The sequence below is a fragment of the Lepidochelys kempii genome, chromosome 3 (assembly GCF_965140265.1).
Source record: "Lepidochelys kempii isolate rLepKem1 chromosome 3, rLepKem1.hap2, whole genome shotgun sequence".
In the NCBI taxonomy this organism is placed as follows: domain Eukaryota; kingdom Metazoa; phylum Chordata; order Testudines; family Cheloniidae; genus Lepidochelys; species Lepidochelys kempii.
Window position 1 is genome coordinate 147,915,517 of NC_133258.1, and position 21,976 is coordinate 147,937,492.

At 44.4% G+C, this 21,976-nt stretch overlaps 1 long non-coding RNA gene across 1 annotated transcript in view; it reads right to left on the reverse strand.

Moving 5' to 3' along the window:
* Positions 1–402: 402 nt before the first annotated feature.
* LOC140909366 (uncharacterized) overlaps positions 403–21,976 on the reverse strand; it is a 29,245-nt gene continuing 7,671 nt past the window's right edge. Inside the window, exon 2 of the long non-coding RNA XR_012158187.1 lies at positions 403–1,050. This is a non-coding gene — a long non-coding RNA (uncharacterized lncRNA). The remainder of the gene's footprint in view (positions 1,051–21,976) is intronic.

Genomic DNA, 21,976 nt, shown 5'->3' on the forward strand with positions numbered 1-21,976 from the left:
TGTTTAAAAGTGCGCTGGTGCAGTTTACTGACTCGGTTAGACCTCAGCGAAACCAGTATTCCCACTGTTATTACTGCTTGCTGTGCGCTCCACAATATCTGTGAGAGTAAGGGGGAGACGTTTATGGTGGGGTGGGAGGTTGAGGCAAATCGCCTGGCTGCTGGTTACTCACAGCCAGACAGCAGGGCAGTTAGAAGAGCACAGGAGAGTGCGGTGCGCATCAGAGAAGCTTTGAAAACCAGTTTCATGACTGGACAGGGTACGGTGTGAAAGTTCTGTTTGTTTCTCCTTGATGAAACCCCCCCCCCCCGCCCCTTGGTTCACTCTACTTCCCTGTAAGCTAACCACCCTCCCCTCCTCCCTTCGATCACTGCTTGCAGAGGCAATAAAGTCATTGTTGCCTCACATTCATGCATTCTTTATTAATTCATCACACAAATAGGGGGATAACTACCAAGGTAGCCCAGGAGGGGTGGTGGAGGAGAGAAGGAAAAGGCTACACAGCACTTTAAAAGTTTAAAACTTTAAAACTTATTGAATGCCAGCCTTCTGTTGCTTGGGCAATCCTCTGAAGTGGAGTGGCTGAGCTGGGTGGCTGGAGGCCCCCGCACCATGTTCTCAGGCATCTGGGTGAGGAGGCTATGGAACTTGGGGAGGAGGGTGGTTGGTTACACAGTGGCTGTAGCGGTGGTCTGTGCTCCTGCTGCCTTTCCTGCAGCTCAACCATAGGCTGGAGCTTATTAGTTTAATCCTCCAGCAGCCTCAGCATTGAATCCTGCCTCCTCTCATCATGCTGCCACCACCTTTCAGCTTCAGCCCTTTCTTCAGCCCACCACTTACTCTCTTCAGCCCACCACCTATCCTCCCAGTCATTTTGTGCTTTTCTGAACTCTGACATTGTCTGCCTCCATGCGTTCGTCTGTGCTCTTTCAGTGTGGGAGGACAGCATGAGCTCAGAGAACATTTCATCGCGAGTGCATTTTCTTCGCCTTCTAATCTTCGCTAGCCTCTGGGAAGGAGAAGATCCTGTGATCCCTGAAACACATGCAGCTGGTGGAGAAATAAAAAAGGGACAGTGGTATTTAAAAAGACACATTTTATAGAACAATGGGTACACTCTTTCACGGTAAACCTTGCTGTTAACATTACATACATAGCACATGTGCTTTCGTTCCAAGGTCTCATTTTGCCTCCCCTCAGCGCGTGGCTAGCTCCTCCACCCTTCCCCCTCCCCATGGCTAACAGCGGGGAACATTTCTGTTCAGCTACAGGCAAACAGCCCAGCAGGAACGGGCACCTCTGAATGTCCCCTTAAGAAAAGCACCCTATTTCAACCAGGTGACCATGAATGATATCACTCTCCTGAGGATAACACAGAGACATAAAGAACGGATGTTGTTTGAACGCCAGCAATCATACACTGCAATGCTTTGTTCTACAGTGATTCCCGAGTACGTGCTACTGGCCTGGAGTGGTAAAGTGTCCTTTCATGGTGGATGGAATAAGGCTGCCCTCCCCTTTTGCAAAGGCTTTGGGAGTACATCCAGGAGAGCCGCGAATGCCAGGGCAAATTAATCATTAAACATGCTTGCTTTTAAACCATGTATAGTATTTTAAAAGGTCCACTACCAGAGGTTCCTTCTTCGCCTGGTGGGTCCAGGAGGCAGCCTTGGGTGGGTTTGGAGGGTACTGGCTCCAGGTCCAGGGTGAGAAACAGTTCCTGGCTGTTGGGAAAACCAGTTTCTCCGCTTCCTTGCTGTGAGCTATCTACAACCCCATCATCATCATCTTCCTCATCCCCAAAACCTGCTTCTGTGTTGCTTCTATCTCCATTGAAGGAGTCAAACAACCTGGCTGGGGTAGTGGTGGCTGAACACCCTAAAATGGCATGCAGCTCATCATAGAAGTGGCATATTTTGGGCTCTGACCCGGAGCGGCTGTTCACCTCTGGTTTTCTGGTAGGCTTGCCTCAGCTCCTTAAGTTTCACGCGGCACTGCTTCGGGTCCCTGTTATGGCCTCTGTCCTTCATGCCCTGGGAGATTTTGACAAATGTTTTGGCATTTCGAAAACTGGAATGGAGTTCTGAAAGCACGGATTCCTCTCCCCATACAGCGATCAGATCCCGTACCTCCCGTTTGGTCCATGCTGGAGCTCTTTTGCAATTCTGGGACTCCATCATGGTCACCTCTGCTGATGAGCTCTGCATGATCACCTCTGCTGATGAGCTCTGCATGGTCACCTGCAGCTTGCCACCCTGGCCAAACAGGAAATTGAAATTCAAAAGTTCGCGGGCCTTTTCCTGTCTACCTGACTGACTGTGAAGTGCATAGTGCATGTCACCACACCCAAGGTGAAAGTGGGGATGAAGCTGGTTGCAAAGAAGCTGGGCCAGTTTCTCTTGTTACTTCCCTTGCCATTCTCAAAGCCTAGTTTGTTCTCCTCTGTATTTTGGAAGGGGCAGTGTGCTTTTACTGTCCAAAGAAAAAATAATAACTATGAACATTTAGCTCTGATTAAAATCTTATGTACATTTATATTAGTTAATATGCAGGCCTCGAAGACTTGGCAAAATGCCAACGCATCCCCTTAGCATTGACAATATTGGGCACCCGTGACCTTCAGGAAAAACGTGTCAAGGAATAAAATGAGGAACACCTCTCGCTGGAAGCAGAAGGGTTTTCCTAAGCTTCACGACTCTACCTGGGTCCTGACACAGAAAGGAGAATGAACACCACCAGGGCTGGTCATTTTTCAGATAATCAATCTGGCCGGCATTTCTGCCTGGTCTCAGCTGTTCATTCTCATCCCGGGGGAAGCGTAAAGGGCAAAAATGTTTCTTTTATGTTTGAACATGCAGAGTGCCTGAAGTTTGCATAAATTCCTAGTTGGGTAGGTTCAGGATGATCCAATTTTTGGAAAAGATTACAGGCTGTGTGTGTGTGTGTGCGCGCGTGTTCATGCTAGGGCTACATCTACACTTGGAGCTGGGGGTGTGACTCCCAGCTCATGTAGCCGTTGAGCTAGCAGGCTAAAAACAGTAGCATAGCCATGGTAGCACGGGCAGTGGTGAGTGGTGGCACCGGCTAGCCGCCCATGGGATCCAGGTGAGTTTCCTCTTGGGGTGGTTCGACCATGCTGCTGCTCGCTGCTGCCCATGCTACTGCAACTACACTACTATTTTTAGTACCCTAGCTCAATGAGAGTGAGTACAGATATGTCTACATTCGCTGGGAATTGCACCCCCAGGTCCCAGTGTAGATGTAGCCGAAGGCTCACTCCGTGCTACCCTGCCTGACTGGATACAGCAGTTCATTGCTCCAAGGCTTGGAAGAACACAATTACAGAAAATAGTTTCTTGTCCGCTGTTGTATTCTGGTTCTTATACTATGCCCATCATCCTGGCACCTGAGCACCTAATTTCCAGGCATATGTGTTGCAGAGGTATTGAAGTGGGCAATACTAAAGGGTCGACTAGCAGCATGTAGAGTGTGGATGTTGCTGACAGGTGTCCGTGCCAAGGCCCCTCCACTCTCATCCCAGATCCCCATAGCCTCTGACTGGCAAAGAGTACCCTAGCACTCTCTCTGCCCCTGGCTAATCCCCACTTGTGTTCAGTTTGAGAGTGATGAGGAATGGGAGAGCCACCTGTGTAATGGGACCCTTACCCCAAGGTACTTCTTAGTTTAACAAAGATGCTCAACAGGGACCACAAGTAAATAGTCTGTTAGTCAGGGAAGTTAAACATTGCTCTCTAGCACCCTCTAGAGATCAAAATAAACAGGTCTTAGGAACTAGTGGCAGTGGGAGGAGTGAATTTCCAGTAAGTACGAGTCAGGCTGAGTACATGGGAAGGAGAGGAGAGGGCAAGGTTATCTTTAATCATAACAAATTGTAATTCTTTATATAGCGCCTTTCATCCCAAAGGATTTCAAAACGCTCTCTGGGTGTAATTCATTCCTGTGCAGAGGGGCCAGCTCATGCATCATGCTCATTTACAGGGTCTAAATACCTACTGGATGGGAGCTAATGGGTGCCCAGGCCATGGCAGAGCTATTGCATCACAGCATTTAGAGACGGGGAACACAGAGCTCTGGCTAAATCCCAACTGTTACACAAAGTGCCTTGCGGTCTTTAATATCCCACTGCAGAACAGACAATAATATTTTTTTACCAGAGCAATTGCCAGTGGGATGTGTGGACACGCTCTGTGCCACCAGGCACAGCAAACTGTCACTCAAAAGTTGTGTCATGTTTTGGATCGCTGCTCTTATTTATTAGTCCTTGCTGGCTGTAGGGAGGCGATGCCGAGGCTTGAAGACAGGCCTGGAGCAGAGACGTTGTGTTTTTGGAGCATGATCCGTGCTGGGCTGTCAGCATATTTGTAAACACTGCTTAGTTCTCCCCGCCAGGGATAAAAAGCAAACTAAGCTTTAGGCCCCTTACACTGCCACTTCCCACTTCTCCTCTGTTTCCTAAGCAGATGATAAGCTTAATCCTTTTCATATTTTAATGACAGGGTAGACTGCTTTACAGGCCCATTTCCCCCTCTCTTGTGTTGGGACTTGTATCCATGAGCCTGTTTCTAAGCTCTGCTGCGCTCACTCCTTCACAGGAAAAGGGGCCGGGGTGTTCCCAGTGAAAAGAGGCTAGACCTCTGAATGGACTCTTTGCCGTAACAGACTCTGGCCGGGAATTCTGCTGCTTCTTGTGTTCTGTGGAAAGGGCCTGCTAGGAATGGGAGCTGGGGGTGGGCAGGGGGGAACGAGTTAGGGAAGGAGAGAAAGAGAGTGAGAGAGAATGACCTGCACCTGGCCGCTTGCTCTCCAGGCTGACAGGGGCTGGGAGCTCTGCTGTGACTGTGTTCAGTCCCTTGGGAAGGAATTTCCACCACAGTGACCCCGTTCTGCGTCTGACCTGGAGCAGAGCTGGGTCCATGTCCACTTCTCCTCCAAAACAGATAGAAGGTTGCTGCAGTGGGGGGTGGAGGAGGGGGGCTTTGAAGTGGGAGCTCAGAGAGGGAAATGGAGTGAACTTGGAGAACTCCCTGCCCCAAGAGAAAGAACAGGAGAGAGAAGGCTTTGTCCTTGCTAGTGACGGAGTGGTTTTCCCCCGTGTTCTTGCAAGTCTCTGAACAGTGAATTTGTGTATCTAGCCAGGCCTCACCCATGTGAGAGGGCAGCACAATTTGGAGGGAAAGAGGAGGCTGGCAGCAGGAAGCACAACCTGAAAGCTCAGTGGGAAGAACAACAAATAATAGACACCGGGAGGGGGCGGGGTCACAATCAGCCATGGTGTAAGCAAATGCAAATGAATTGACGTCAATGCCAGGGATGAATTTGCCCCCTTGTTCCAACAGTGAAGGATTTGATGAGTCGTGTTGTGAGCCAGTGCCTAGCCTGGAAAGGTGAATCCCAGTGAGGAGGCAGAGAGCTGGGCCTGAGCCCTGGGCAGGAGGAATTAGCTGCTGAAGAGGAGGGAGGGAGCACTGAGAAAGAAAGAGGCCTGAAACCATGGAAACGGTATCTTCCTATCAAACTCCCACCCCCCACCCCACCTCCACCCCCTTCCCTTCTCACTGAATTTCCCAGAATAGACACTGAGCTCGGGTTTCTTTTGATGAACCAGACACTTGGGTCAGTGCAGCTGTGATTAAAGTGGTCATCACAAAGCTCAGTGAGGCAGGCAAACAAGGAGCCACCAGCTACGGGTCTTCCCTGCCCTCCCCTGACCCAGCTGATCCTCTTATTCTCCAAAGGGAACTCTAACAATCTACTTCAAGGTCACCCACAAACTTAGAAGGAGGGTTTTACATGGGAGATTGATAGGAAAATGTCCCACTTAACAGTCCTAGTTTAGCTTGCTCAATGGCACAGGTTCAGTTTCTCTATCAGCGAGCTACAGGCCTTTTGAGGTAAATCCTGAGGTCCTTGCTTGGTTTTCACCCATCAAAGAGAGTAGGGCTTCAGGATCTGTTGTAGTGGCTTTTGAGTTTGTGCGGCCATTTCTTTCCCCTGAGCAACCCCCGCTGTCTCTACTGTAGCTCTGGTATGATTTAGACAAGGTGTTGTTGAATAAAGACTGGGAGTGGATGTGTCATTACACAAAGTAATGCATCTGATGAAGTGAGCTATAGCTCACGAAAGCTTATGCTCAAATAAATTAAGGTGCCACAAGTATTCCTTTTCTTTACACAAAGTAAAACTATTTCCTCATGTTTATTCCCCCCCACTGTTCCTCACACGTTCTTGTCAACTGCTGGAAATGGCGCAACTTGATTATCACTACAAAAGGTTTTTTTTCTCTCCTGCTGGTAATAGCTCACCTTAACTGATCACTCTCATTACAGTGTGTATGATAACACCCATTGTTTCATGTTTTCTGTGTATATATATATATCTTCCTACTGTATTTTCCACTGCATGCATCCGATGAAGTGGGTTTTAGCCTACGAAAGCTTAAGCTCAAATAAATTTGTTAGTCTCTAAGGTGCCACAAGGACTCCTCGTTCTTTTCTGTTGTTCAGGTATATTTAAAAATCAGTGGAGGGAAGAGTGACAATGCCCTGAACTGCTGAGCCTGATAGGGGAGAGGCTGGTAAGAGTTGAGGGACATAGAATAGGGCAGAAAATGAAATGGGATCTGAAGAGAAACTGCGAAAGAGAGAGAGGAGAAGGCTGAGAGGGAAAGCAAGGAGGAGGGAGAGATGGGAGATGGAGAGAATGGAGGAAGAGAGAGAATGTGGTTGTGCACGTGTGGAAGCTGAAGACGTGATTGAAGTTAATTTGGGCCCTGTCTGATTCAGTCTCTCAGTAATGATGTGCTCAACTGTAACTTCTGAAAATGATTATTCACGCTTACATAATAGTCTAAGGAAGAGGAAGTAATAGATTTGTGCTCATAAGCACACAACAGGAACACTGGGTTTAGGGGAAGCATTGTGATTGTGTAAAAAAATGAGTTCAGAGTGATATTCTAATGGTGCTGCTTTCTGTGATGAAACCACATGCCACTTTCCAGGGGCATAACTCTTGCTCTGTCTCTTGATACACCACATTAGCCAAGCCACAAGTGCACAGCCTATGCTGATCTGTCCACACCCACTTTTCCACTAATAAAAGCCTTCTCTACATTCTACTCCAAAGAAGCCTCTTTATGCTGACCCAACCAAGCCAACCATTCTACAGAAGAGAGATACCCTGTAATCCAAACAGGATTGTATGATGTTTCCTAGGAGCCAAGGCCAGAGGTACAGATTCAGGGGAATGGGTGAAGGGATAAAATCAAAGACCTGGGAAGAGAATTGGAGATGGACTGCAAGGGATACTGTCTGAGATCCTTCCATCAACAAATGCATTCTTGGCAGTGCATTCAAGGATCTTAGACTGAAGACATCTGGTATAGCTCTCTCTGGGAAAGAAGCTCTGTAGCTAGTCCATGTCTGCTAGCAGCAGCCATGGAACCTACTGTGTACAAGGAGTACATGACATGGTGTCAGAAGTAAGGGCAACCTAACTGTTGCCAGTGGAGAGCAGGAACAGCAGGAACAAAGTAACAAAGGATGCAGATCTCATCAACATGCCACTCTTCAATGCCCTAGAGAACTTCAGCTTTGATACACCTTCAGAATGGACAGACTGGAAGAAGTATTTTTCAAGATTTTACATTGTTACAAAACTCGCACCTTGAAACTGGAGATATTCAGGTAACTTCTTTAATTTGTGTTATGGGGAAGCAGCTAGAACATGTCTTTAAATCTTTTGCCGTTACTGAAGACAGTCACAAAGATGACTATGAAAGGGTTCTGGCTAGGTCTGATGCACACTTTATACCTCAGAGAAATGTGGTTTATGAAAGAGAATGGTTTCGTCAGAGAATTTAAGAACCAAGAGAAAATGTTTAATCTTTTGTAAGAGCTCTGCATACATTGGCTGAAAACTGTGATTTTTGCTCTGCAAAAAGTGAAAATGTTAGAGATAGAGTGGTTATTGGGTTATCAGACAAGAACCTCCTACAGCAACTACAATTAAAGACAAACTTACATCTGCTCACAACTATACAGATAGGAAAGCAGTCTGAACTAGTCAAACAGCAGAACAAAAGACAGGAGCAGCTTGAAAAACCTGAAACTAACTTAGAAGTTGTAAATAGACACAGCATGAGAGCTAAAAGTCATTACCATAAAAGCCCTGAATCCGTGAGGGAGTCCAAGGCAAATTACAAAGCCTTCAATTCTAAATATACAAGATGTGGAAAAATTCATAGCCCAACAGATGAATATTTAGCCAAAGGCACAAGGTGTTATAAATGCACAAAATATGGACATTTTGCAGCTGTTTGCCATATCAAGGCAGTCAGGAAGTTGACTAATATTACAGACAATCAAGGGCCATTGTCTCTGGTATTTATCACATATAATGACACAGCGCCTGCCAGGAGAGTGAAACTGAGTATTCATGGAAAGATTGTTGTCTTTAAAATTGACTCAGGAACAAAAATGACAGTCATCTCAGGAGGGATTGACAATGACCTTCAACCCTCCCAGAAGTGAAATCACCTGACACAGCCCTGATTAGCCCTGGGGGTATTCTGATCTGTATGGACCAGTTCACCACAGAAACAATTTACAAAGACAAAAGCTTTGCATTCAGAGTACATGTGATCAAAAGCTCAAATGCCAACATCCTTCTCAGCTGCAGCATGGAAGCCATGATGGGCCTAGTGAGAAAAGTGGAAGAACTCCATGGAGAATTTGGTGACATTGGACTTTTGAAAGGAGATCTAGTACAAGAGATCATCAAGAGACAATGATGAACCATACAAGACAGACCTTGGAAGAGACTAGCTGCAGATTTATGCAAATTCAGAGGACATCATGCCCGGATCATAGTGGACTATTTTTCTGTGTATATAGAAGTAAGGTACTTGAAAGACATAACATTTTGCAGTATTATTGAGAAACTGAAGTGTTATTTTGCTCATCTTGGTATTCCAGAACAACTAGTGATGGAAAACGGACCACAATTCACTGCAGCAGAATTTAAATCATTCTGAACAAAATATGATTTTGATCATGTTACTAGCAGCTTACATTACCCACAAGTAAATGGAGAGGCTGAGAGAGTTGTACAGACAGCCAAGAAAATCCTACAGCAGGAAGTTCCTTTCCTTGCTCTTCTGAACTACAGATTAACACTAACAGCTACTGAATATAGTTCAGGGTCTAGAACCTGGTGACCATGTTTGTGTCAAACTGGATGGGGAAAAGGGATGGAGAATGCCAGCTGTCATAAAGAAAAATAATTCAGTGCCCAGATCATATGTGATCAAGACTGACAGTGGAGAGTTCACAAAAACCATCAATGCCTACATTTTTTTTCTCAGAAAGAACAATCAACAGAGCAAACACTACAGATGGCTGGTGCAGAAGAAGACAAAGACTCAAAGATTTGAAACTGACTACAGGCAGTGGTTGCAACTAATGGACAGCTAGATGACCAAGCTGTTACATATTTGGGCTGCTTTGGGTGATTAGAAAACCAGTGTGATTCAGAGACACTTAGCAGACTGATCTGTACTGAACTTTAAAGATAGCATGATAGTGTCAAATTTGTAAATGCTAGGAATTTAAAATGTAATGAGGGAGATGTAATAAAATGTTAAACTGTACTATATTGTTAATTATAATATATTATACTATTATAGTATACTTAAGCACACAGCAGCTATTCCTAGCAGTGCATTAAAAGATCTCAGGGACAAATCTCTAGTATCTCTCTCTATAAAGGAATATCTGTAGCCAGTACATATCTGGTACAAGAGCATGACCTGCTATTAGCAGCCCTGCAACCTAGAGTGTACTAGAAGTACATGACAGAGACCAACGAATGGATGTAGGGAAGGTGCCGAGAGGTTTGGGATTCATGGAGCATCAGAGCTTTCTGCAGTAACAGGCAAATGTCTGGATGAAACAGTCTCTAGTTAAACGAGGTACCAAACCAGCAGGGCTTGTTAGAGCTTTGAACAGGTAGCAAGAAAAGAGAGAAGTTTTGCTTGAGTCAAAAAAAAATCTGGCCTATGCTTCCAACTGGAATAATGAGAACAAAGTGCTATCCTGCAGCAAAAGGATAGCTGTGGTTCCTGAAACAGTACTGAACATGGTACTGAACACCTCATCTTGGGCTGCTCTTGCAATTCGGCTGTGTTCAGAGGAGGTTCAGCTGCACCCTTTCTCAGTCATCAGGAATTATGCTACCACAGACAGGACTCTTCAGTGTAAGCAGCATGGGGGGGGGGCATTATAAAGAACACATCCTTCTAGACAATGCTCAGATTACAAAAGGCCATTCTGAATTCTCCCATGGGTTTCAGGAAACTCCATGACATTTATCATACAAAGTCTCCTCAAATTCTCCCCTCATGGGGCAGAGAACACTGGGGGCCATGTAAGAGACATGTGAGCACTTAAACTCATGTAGACTGCGGATCTGCGGGAAACTTTGCCCCTCAGCTCACTGATCCCTCAGCCTCCACAGGGAGAGCCTTCCCCTCTGCAATGATCTCCCTGGCAGCATAGCACCCTCAGAAGCACTTGGAAGATGAGGTCTAGAATATTGTGTACAGCTTTGGGCATCCTGATATCAGAAAGATGTCATCAAACTGCAGAATAAAAAAAAGAGCAACAAATTTGACTACGAATTCCCCATGACCCAATGAACTCCCAGAAGTGCTCCATGACATGGGGTTTGTATGTATACTGTACATAGGTGTAATAACAAACATGTTACAGGTACCCTGCAAAGGAAAAATAAAATTGGGTTTGTAGCCTTTTTGTTTGTTTTTGTTGCATAAAAAAGGCCTGAAAATTGGGCTTAAAAAAACAAAAACAAACAAAAAAAAAACAGGAGGCAGAAGTGTTTGAGGCTTGTTTCTGACCTTAGAAATAGCAGGGATTTCAAGTCTGGTCTTCCTTGGAGGAAAACCTCATTGATGTCTCAGTTGTGTTTTGTGAGTTTTCTTATGCCTTAACTGAAGTGGGGATCTCAGGCCTTTCCCCCAAGTGTTTATTAGGGCTTTTTTTTTTTTTTTTTTTTTACTGTGTCTCTAGGTGTTAACAAAAACAAACAAAACCCCAAAAATTTTAAACACTGTGACTAAAAAGATCCCTACCTCTCTCTGCATTTTTCACTTTCTTGTGAGGTAATAATGCCAGTAGATTTACAGCCATCCATAGAGTGCCAGACAAGACAAGACCAGACCTAGATTTGTCATGTAAAGAACAATCAGAAGCAACCTTTTTAAAAAGTGTGATATTTCCTATTAAGGTGAGATTTCTGTGAAACCATCCTCCTTCTGCTACTCAGCTCCACTGAGGTCAATGGAAAGATTGGATCTGGTCCTCAATGTGTTAGGAGTAAGTCTTGGGTTTCCTTCTCATGGGAGAGGGAGGGAGGTACAAAGCATGGCATACAGTACTTCCCGGGTGCATGGGTGTGTGTGGGTGTACACACAATATATATATATATGAGATAGGTGACAATAACACACTTATGATGATCATTGTAGGCATTTATCAGCAATGTGGTGAGGTGATATTTCATATAAAAGTTATATGTGTTTCTCTCTCAGGGGCACAGATTATCATCCTCATGTTTCAAGGCTTAAACTGATCGTGTATGTGGGGATCAGGAATGAAATCCACTGTGCCTCAGTTGTATAATTTTGCACAAATGGCTTGTTGCATCTAAGGTGGAGGTTTTTTTTATTGTCGCTAAAGAATCATATGCAAATTAGTTCACCACATTATGTACTTAAAAATTCCAGTTTTCTGAAACTACAGCACGAACTGTTACGTGTGACGTACCTAGCATACTTTTGGATGCTGTCAAAAATAATAATAAGAAAATAACATGGCATTCCAAAAGAAAAGCAAATCATGGCTCCAGTGAAGACTCTCTCTCCTCATTCACAAGAGAAGCAAAATCCTCTAGAATAAACACACAAGAGAAGCAAAATCCTCTAGAATAAACATGGCCAAGGGGCTAGAGGCTTGGGATTTATGAACAAATGGCATTCCTAGATAGAGACAGTACTAGGTGGTGTGCAAGCAAAGAACACACTTCCTTTGTCAGCTCATACCAATAAAGGAGCCATGTGCTATTACTCCATGAGAGATTTGGCTTTCTTATGTGCTTGCTGAGTACTTGAAAAAATTTTTATTCCTTTTTTCCCCGCAACCTCACCTTCCTCTGTTCTGCCATCACACAGATACCACATTCTTTTCACCTCTTCAAACTTTAGTTTTAGTGGCACTTGCCCCAAACAGAACATCACTAGAGACTGCTTATATATAGCCATATATTTCTTATTGATTTTTGCTGCAGTAATTAGCTATTCAGCTATTGTAAGGAGAAACAATATAAATGTGATAGATAGACAGACAGAGAGAAAGAATTGTTCTAGCTATATGTTTTATATATGAATTATAAAATACAGTATAAAATATGAGAGGAAGGATGCTCTTACAGTTAAAAACCAAATGACTTGGAGCAAGAAGATCGGTGTTCTGCTCTCAGCCCTGTGACAAACTCTGTGGATGACTTTAGGAAAATCATTTCTCTATATTCTTGAGTTTCCCTATCTGCAAAATGAAGATAATGATACCTTTTATAGAGGGTGCTTATAAAGCTTAATTCATTAATATTTGTAAAGATCCTGGAATTGAAGGAGCTGTAGATATGCAAAGTTATGATGGTTATGTTCTTTTCCTATTTCCCTTCCAAGAGAGGATAAGCTGTTTATATTGCTTTTTAAAGGTGCCTGTAAAAATGGTACCATGGGACACCATGTTACCATTGACTCCAGATGAAATTTGCTCCGTTTACAAGTGAAACAATGGTTTATTTACAGTAAGTGTCAGCCCCGCAATCTCAGTCTGGGATCTGATTGTCAAGCTGGATTCTTTATGATTCATGACAGTCAGTAATAAAGCTGGAATGAAGTTGATGATTTTGTGAACAGACTCCAGCTTGCTCTCTCAGAGTTGTATGGCTCTTGGACAACTAACTCAGGCAAAAAGCAATACACATGTGTTTTAGTTAGTAAAGTATCTATGAGTCTAAATATGCAAAGGGACCAGAACTGCACAGGAAGAAAAGCCCATTTTTACAGTGACTTTGCAACCCACAAGCCAAACACTCTGTGTAATTATGATATTATTCTGTACATTGTATTGGTCACATTTCCCATATCTGGAGATGCAAGCTGTTTACCATATTCCTTCATATCTGGCAAGTCCACTTCTGAAATTGGCGATTTGGCTAGGGGCTGTCTCTGAGGATGAGACTTCCGGCACCAGGCCATGGAAAGAATTGACAAAAGTGGAACGGATGCTTTTACTCCAGGATTATTGAGCACATGAAGGATGATTTGTTGAACTGTGCATCGAAAAGTCTACAAACAGTGAGTACAGATCCAGGACATTGCAGTCAGAGGTGGAGAGCCACAAACCAGTCCCTGAAAAGCAATTTATTTAAGAAAATACATTGTTACCAAAACCAAAACACACACAATCTTGGAAACACTGGAAAATAACACTGGGACTACAAACCTTTGAGTAGTGGAATGTGCAAAAAGTTTAAATGACATAGAATGCTCTGGAAGATCCAGATAGTATTTTAGGGCTTGATTTAGAAAAGCAAAAGAAAAAAACGTGATGGACCTTAACCAGTATTTTGGATTACAGGAGCAGCTGCAGGTGTTCGCTGTGTGGTGGCGTTAATGGTTCACTTTCTGATCCCAAGAACACTTAGTACTGTATGTATGTCTGTTGGAGACAGAGCTTGGAGTTTGCTTGAAAGAAAATGCAGAAAGTTTAACTTTTCAGACATGTCCGTATTTCCTCAAACGTCCCATACAATCCATCAGAGAGAACAGAGATTCGATTGTCTAAAGCCAAAGATTTCTAGCAAAGGGACAGAAATGTTCTAGTGTTTTATCCAGGGGAACTCTGCATTAGTTTATGTCATATAGATATATCTATATATATATCTATATGGATATATCTATATGGTGCCAAGATTTTTTTAATTCAAAAATGTTATCTTCATGGGAACAAGAGGTTGCAGAAGGGGCCAGGGCCGACCACTCAGAGGAGGAAATTATTAACAATTCTTATCTTCTGGAATTTGTGTAGATATTGCTTGGTGATCTGTACTGAACAATATTTATCTTTCCCTGATGGACTTTCTCTTTGTGTCCTCTCGATTTCTGTATTACACACTGTGTTCTGCTTGACTGTTCTCTCAACTGGGAGCTCATTGGCCAGAATGTAAAGACAATGGAATTACAGTTACGGTTGACAGTGTGTGAAGGTATTTTGTTTAAAGGTTGGCCGGTAATCACAGGCGACTGGGTTTTGGAATTACTAGTGGCTCTTTACTCTCTTTACCCCTGTGCATTTCAGGCTGTTGAGGGCTGCAGAGAGGGTCTGGAATGTGATGTTCAGTTAGGATTTGTTGGCTTGATATCTGTATTTGTTAATGTGATTGAGTTTTTGTCAATTTATCCTTTCTTTGTCTATGTTTACATGGAAAAAAAAAGACAACTGATCGGCAGAAAAATCTGTTCTCATTTTCAGGGCTATTTAAAATATTGTCTTGAAAGGTTCTAACTTCAATCCTAAGGTCTTCTCAAATATACTGCTCAAAATTCCTCTGTCTCTTTTCCTCCTACACTGCCTTATCTATCCTTCCTCACTGCACTATCTCTTCCCATATAAATACCCCCGAATCTGTATGCCTGTATGACCTCCCCTATTTTGCTTACATTATCTATAGATATACCTGTTGCATACACAATAGTAAACAACGATAGCGAAAGTCCCTGCCTTTTTTATTATTTGTATATAAACATGTCAAACTCTCAGTTGTGGGTTGTTGCTCTTTGCCTCCTCTGTTTGTGTGGCATTGCTGGCTGAGTGTGACAGAAGTGCAGCTCCACCCCAGAGGATGTCAGTAGCGGGTGCTGGATTTCTCACAGTATATACAGTTTTTGAAGCACTGTGGGACACTTCTGGATGAAAGGCTGAGAATGCTACTGAGGCAATTGTACCAAGTTCTGCTGAAAGAGAGAGCAGAGGTGTGGGGAGTTTAGCCATACATGGCAGGGTTGTTTTGGCACAAAGTACTGCATTAAAGATATGGGATTCAAGAGTGTTTTCAGACTTATTATGTTCCCTACTGTCTACGACAGGAATTGAGGGAGTGGTACCTTTTTTCTGATAGGGTGCTTAGCAGCCCTGTATAAGCTTAATCCAAAGCCCCTTGAAGTTAATGTGAATGATCCCATTGACTACCCTGGGCTTTGGATAAGGCCCTATACAGGTTTTAACAGAACAGGTCGCACAGTGTGATTTAGGGGGTATAGGAAATATGAGGTACATTTCACATGGGCGTGTTTCCATCCACAGCAGCTAGTACACACTCCCTTGAAAAGTCAAATAACATGCCCTTAAGTATGAAGTTTTAATAACTCTCCCAGATCCTGAAATCCTCACTCATTTGTTCTCAGTCCATATTTCAAGCAAACAACTCCCTTCGACTTCAGGTAAGAATGTCAGGATTTGGCTTCTTCTTGATGCATTTCTGCAGCACCCATCAGCATGGTATCAGGGCACTCGAGTCATGGAATCACACCCGTCTTCCAGACACGTGCCATTGCAAAGTGTGAGTAAACATTCCAAAGAACACTCACATCCACTGTTCCCTCTAAGCTGTGCACGTGTGCACGCGGACACAGATCCTAAACCCCGCGCACAAGGCGAAACACCGCATGCATGAAAATTTGCACAGAACCACCACAATTTGCACACAAGATATTTTTTGTGCACACAGCCTGTCAAAAATTAGAGGGAACATTGCTCACATCCCTGATTCCCAGTAAGTTAATGACATTTCCAGTCTACATCCCTACTTGATGGCATTCTATAGCTACCCTGTTGCGAGAAGCAGATAGATGGTATAGTTCTCTGCCCATTGGGCCTGTCTTATGATTGAGTTTTCAGGCAGCAGCTTACATGGTTAGGAAGGCAATGTTCAAAGAGTCCCTATTTTCTCACGGCATTGACCAAACAAGCAGCCAATCCTAATAGTTATCCTCATCAAGGCTGAAATTCACACTCAGTCTAACTGTGGGTGTGAAGGCTATTTTACTCCTGCAGTCTTGGGGGTGGGAAGGGGTGTCAGCTGATCTCATGGGCCTTTTCCATATCTAGCTTCTATAAATAAAGATAACGAGAAAAACTAACAGAATCACAAATGGATAGTCCCATGGGGAATGTCCTAGTATAGATCTGATCATATGTTGAGTATCTCTTGTCTCAACCTCTGCTCCCCTGGCGGAAGGAAATATAGACAGCATGAAAGTGTGAGCTAGCACCATAGTCAAGAGGTGCTCCAGTGGTCTGAATACTAGTCTGGGACTTAGGAGACTGAGATCTGGGTTTAATTCCCTATTCTGCCACAGGTTCCCTTGGGAAAGTCATTTACTTTCTTTGTGCCTCTGATTCCTATCTATAACATGGGGATAGTAGTACTTCCCTATCTTAAAGACCATGAGGTACTCAAATACTATCGCAAGGAGGGGATGATGGGGGAGGAGGGAGGATATAAGTACCTAGATAGAATTATGAGAATTCCAATCACACCATGGGCACAAAAATCTGCTAAGGCTGTCACACAGCCTGAGACCAGCCAGGGAATTCACTATCAGAGCAGCATGCTATGCTTCACAGTGTCATTGTGAGATGAATCAGTTTCAGCCCCAACTTTGGATTCTCTGCCTGCTGTTAGTTTGTGTCAGTCGGAATGGCAGTTAAAGCTCCTTTAGGATGGTATCCTGTTCCACTTACCAATACTTTTTTGTACCTATAGTTAATAAAAACCCTAATACTGAAGTCTGATTTCCCTATTGAAATCTCATACCCACCCCAACCAGTAGTTTGTTGCACTGGACGGGGAACATTGGCTAAGTATACTTTATGAAGGTGATCAGTACCTTCGATATACATAAGATGGATAAGCATTGGGCTGAAGACATTGGTTTGTCCTTCATAATCACTGCTTCCCAGAACAGACTCACCCATCCTGTAAGTATGGCCTACATTCTTTGTTTCTTGATGTATAAGTTCATATTTGGCCCTATTAAAACACACTGCTTACTAAGAGATCCAGCTCACTCTGCATCAGTGACCTGCCCTCTTCATTGTTTACCATTCTCCCAATCTTTGTGTCATCTGCAAACTTTAACATGTTTATTAATGACCTGGAAGGATACATAAAATTACTGATAAATAGTGTAGGGCCAAGAAGTGATCCCTATGGGACACCCCTAGAAACACATACCCTTGATGATGATTTCCCATTTGCAGTTATATTTTGAGACCTATCACTTAGCCAATTTTTAATCAATTTAATATGCACATGGGGATTCTGTATTGTTCTTGTTTCTTAATCAAAATGCCATGCAGTACCAATTCAAATACCTTACAGAAGTCTTACTATTTTATATCAACACTATTACTTTTATCATCCAAACTTGTAATCCCATAAAAAAAAGATATCAAGTTAGTTTGACAAGATCAATTTTCCATAAACCCATGTTGATTTGCATTATTTTTTTATCCTCGTTTTAATTCTCTATTAATCAAGTCCCAAATGAACTGTTTTGTTATTTTGCCCAGGATCGATGTCAAGCTGTCAGGGTTACAACTACCTGGCTCATAGCCTGTTCACCCTTTTTAAATATTGGCACCACATTAGCTTTCTTCCAGTCCTCTGTAACTTCCCCAGTGTTCTAAGTCTTATTGAAAACACAATATCAATGGTCTGGAAAGCTGCTCAGCCAGCTCTTTTAAAACTTTGGGATGCAAGTTATCTGGGCCTGCTGATTTAAAAATGTCTGACTTTAGTAGCTACTATTTAACATTCTCCTTAGTTCCTGTAGGAATAGAAAGTATTTCATCATCATATGATATAAATACCTCATCTGACTTTTTCCCGAAGACAGTATAGAAATATTTATTGAACACTTTTGCCTTTTCTGCATTATTATTGACAATTCTACCATTTCCATCTCAGAATGGACCAATACCATTGTTAGGATTCCTTCTGTTCCTAATATGCTCAAAAAACCCTCCTTCCAATTGTCCTTAACTCTATTGGCTATGGGTTTCTCCATGTGTCCTTTTGCTTTCCTTACAAACTTTCTAAAATTCCTAGCTTCTAATTTATATTCATTGCTATTAAACTTTCCCCTTTCCCCATTTTCTTTCTAACTCCTTTTGCTTCCCCTCTAAGCCAGACTATTTTTTTATGAGTGTGCAGTTCTTTCTCAAATTTTGAGATTATGGCTTTTTGAACATCTAGTAAAGTGATTTTAAACAGTTCCCAAATATCAGTCACATTTTTCTATTTTGTTCTATTCTATCTTTCTTCCCCCTGATTTGGCTCAGGCTTGTTTTCAGCTTTGTGCAATTGGCCTTTTTAAAGCACCAAATGTCATCTATATCTATATAGAATAAAGTCTATATATAAGTACTGTGACTTGCTTTGGCAACACCTAGGTTGAGCCTTTGCACCTAAGCAATCACTAATTTTTAGTTCTGTGACCAATTCCTCTATCTGCCAAGATGAGGTCTACTATAGAATAGATTTCTGCTGCGAGAGCTGCCTCTCCTGGGACACTGAGACTGTGCACTCTTTGTATCCCCTCATCACCCCTTTCTGACGAGGCCTGCATGCCACACGTTTTTGCAACTGTGATGTAATAACTGTTGTGGCATTTACTTCTAGCTCAACCTAGGTGTTGCCAAAGCAAGTCAAAGTACAATATGCAGCAGCAACACTCCTCCTGTCATATAACCTGCTGCTCTGTAGAGAAGGGTATCTCAGTGCTGAAGTATTGCGGATGTCAGGAAGTCTATGGGTCTGCTGCAAATGCTGGTGTTAAGAATCTCATTTTATCAGCAGCGCTGGCAGAAGGGTCTGCTTTTTCCTGGTTGGATGGACTTCGGCTTGGCTTGTTTGCATGCTGTTGAGTTTTGGGGAAAGGGATTGTACGCTGTTAGACTCCTTCTCCTTTGAGTTCTTTCTTTTTCTCTGGTTTTGTTTGACTGCAGCTGAGAGACACTGGAGCAGCCAGGAATAAGCATCATATACTTTGTGTTTCTTTGCTTACCAGTTGACAGTCCCTTTGTCAGCAGGCCCAAATAACTTGCATCCCAGAGTCTTGTCAACTCCAGTCTTACCGCCCACTCCATAAAGAAATAAAAGGCAGCTTCCTCAAGCGAAACCCTGCAGGAAGGAATAAACGTGCCACTAGTCCCAACTTCCATGTACCGGAGGATGCAATCCAACAACAAAGCAGAACTGCAAACTGCATGCACTTTAGCGGTTCCTCTTGGATCTAGCATACGTCACTAAACAAGGGAGAGCCCGTAAAGGCCCCCAGATCTTCCAGGAATACACCCTGCTCTTCAGAGGGTCCCTTCAGTGCTAGGTAGGCCTTTCAAAAATACCACAGAGAGTCTGTATGGTTCAAATATCAGACAAAAGCACCTGCACAGCAGAATCCACTCAGCACTCAGTGGCTTCCAAGGGTCACTGGCGTGATGTGGCAGAGTGAAACGCTACACACTCAAGCTGACTGGTAGCTCTGTCCCCATGGTATACCCATAATTACCCAGGGCAGATCTGGTGCTACACAGTACATGAACATTAACCCAGCAGGGACTGTTGGAGAGAGACCTAGCTATATGGTAACCAATAAATGAACTGATAAGGTACAAAATAAACCTCCCAGTCACCACAAAGATGTTTTCCTTCCAGACAATTAATGCCGACCTCCAAAATTAGAGGCTGCTCTTAAATCTGTTTTTTAAAAAACATAAAGAAAAACTCCATCTCAGGAGAGGCTTTTGTCCGTTGCAGCTGTCACAATATCCATCCACCCAGAGCCAGGAGAGAAATCTCCAGAAAGTGGTAAGGCAAAACAGCAGGGAAAGTACAGGCAGCCTGACATGTTAACAGGGAATTAGAAACAGTACCTCGTGGTGCAGACTGAGTAGGCTTCCCAATCCCCTATGCAATGTGATTGATATGAGGATGCCTCTATGTGACATACACTCACAGGTACGTGCAATGAGAGACACAAGGCTGGCTTCAGGTTTTTTTTAGATAGCACTAGATTGTGAAATTCACTTTAGCCGGGAACAAAAGCCTGCCTGGATTATTTTGCCACTGTGCCCATCATGTGTGAGGTGAAAGTCGTGTATCTGATGGTACCTAGCAGTTGAAACGAGCACACAATGTTCTCTAGGAGTGTTTTGGTCCTGCCTCTGACTCTAGACTGTTCCTATGGCAATGCTGTCCAGGCCGGAGCAGGGTGTAATGCCTTGCAACTGAGACACATAAAAACAAGCCCAATACAAATCAATGACATAAATCTCGACGGTGGGGTGGAGAAAATGATCCTGCCCCAACTCTAGGGTTGCCAGTATAGCTTGGACGTATTCCTGGAGGTTTCATCACATGACATAATCTTTAATTAAACATTAATCTTTAATTCCTAGAGACTTCAGGACAATCCTGGAAGGTTGGCAACCCCCCACTTCAGCCCATATTTGATTGCTACTATTTTAGTCAGTGGAGACTAAACTGGGGACATGCATGAATATGAGCCCATCGTGCAATGCTCTACTCACTGTTGGGTGGTGCCTCCTTCTGGTGATTAGCTCCACCCAGTTCAGCACCCTCTTTCTTCTCTTCCACCTACTGCTCATGTAGTCACAGTACGGCCACTTTGTGACTCGGCCCTCTGGTCAGGTCCCACTGTGATTTCACCTTCCAGGGGAGTCTTTCAAGGTCTCTCTCCACAAGCAGGGTCAGGCAGTGCTCATGCCCACTGCCCTGACTATGTCACTCCCGCAGTGACTCAGGCTGTCTTCCCATTCGCTGCTCCATGCAGTAGCACTGTGCAGTGGATGGCAAGGGAACCCAGGCCTACCCTGTGGGTTCCAGTCCAGGGCTCTGTACTGAGCAGTTAAGGGCTGTGGCTACACCAACCTTACTGCTCTCATCCCTGGACTACTTCCTACCATGCTGCTCCAAGCTTTTCATTCTCCAGCTTTCCTAGACAGCCCCTCTCTCCTGGGCCTACTAGGTAAACTCGTCCTCTCCCCCCTTCCTTCTCCCTTACCTCAGGGAGAGATACTGCAGACTTCCTTCCTGCAGCCTCCCACTCTGTTGCCAGCCCCTGCCTGTTCCCTCACAGGTGAACTTCCTCTAGGTTTGCCAACTTCCTAATAGCACAAAACTGAACACCCCTACCCTGCCCATGCCCTGCCCCTTCTCCAAGGCCCCATCCCCACTTGCTCCATTACCCCCTCCCTCCGTTGCTCACTCTTCCCCACCCTCACTCACTTTCATCAGGCTGGGGCAGGGGGTTGGGGTGCAGGATGGAGTATGGTCTCTGGGCTGGGGTAGGGGGTTGGGGGTGTGGCAGGGTGAGGGCTCTGGGCTGGGGATGCACGCTCTGGGGTGGGGCTGGGGATAAGGGGTTTGGGGTGCAGGAGCGGACTCTGGGCTGAGCCAAGGAATTGGAGTGCGGGAAGGGGGAACGCGGGGTCCCAGTGGCGCTTACCACGGCTGCGAGGAAGCAGCTGCCAGGTCCCTGCGGCCTCTATCCGGAGGCACAGCCAGGCAGCTCTGCGTGATGCATGCTGCCTTCGCACCTGCAGGCATCACCCCTTGTAGCTCCCACTGGTCGCAGTTCCCAGCCAATGGGAGGTGCAGAGCCGGTACTTGGGGTGGGGGTGGTACCTAGGGGCCGCAGGGACCTGGGGGCCACTTCCAGGAGCAGCATGGAGCCAGGGCAGATAGGGAGCCTGCCTTAGCCCCGGACCCCCGCTGCGCCGCCAAC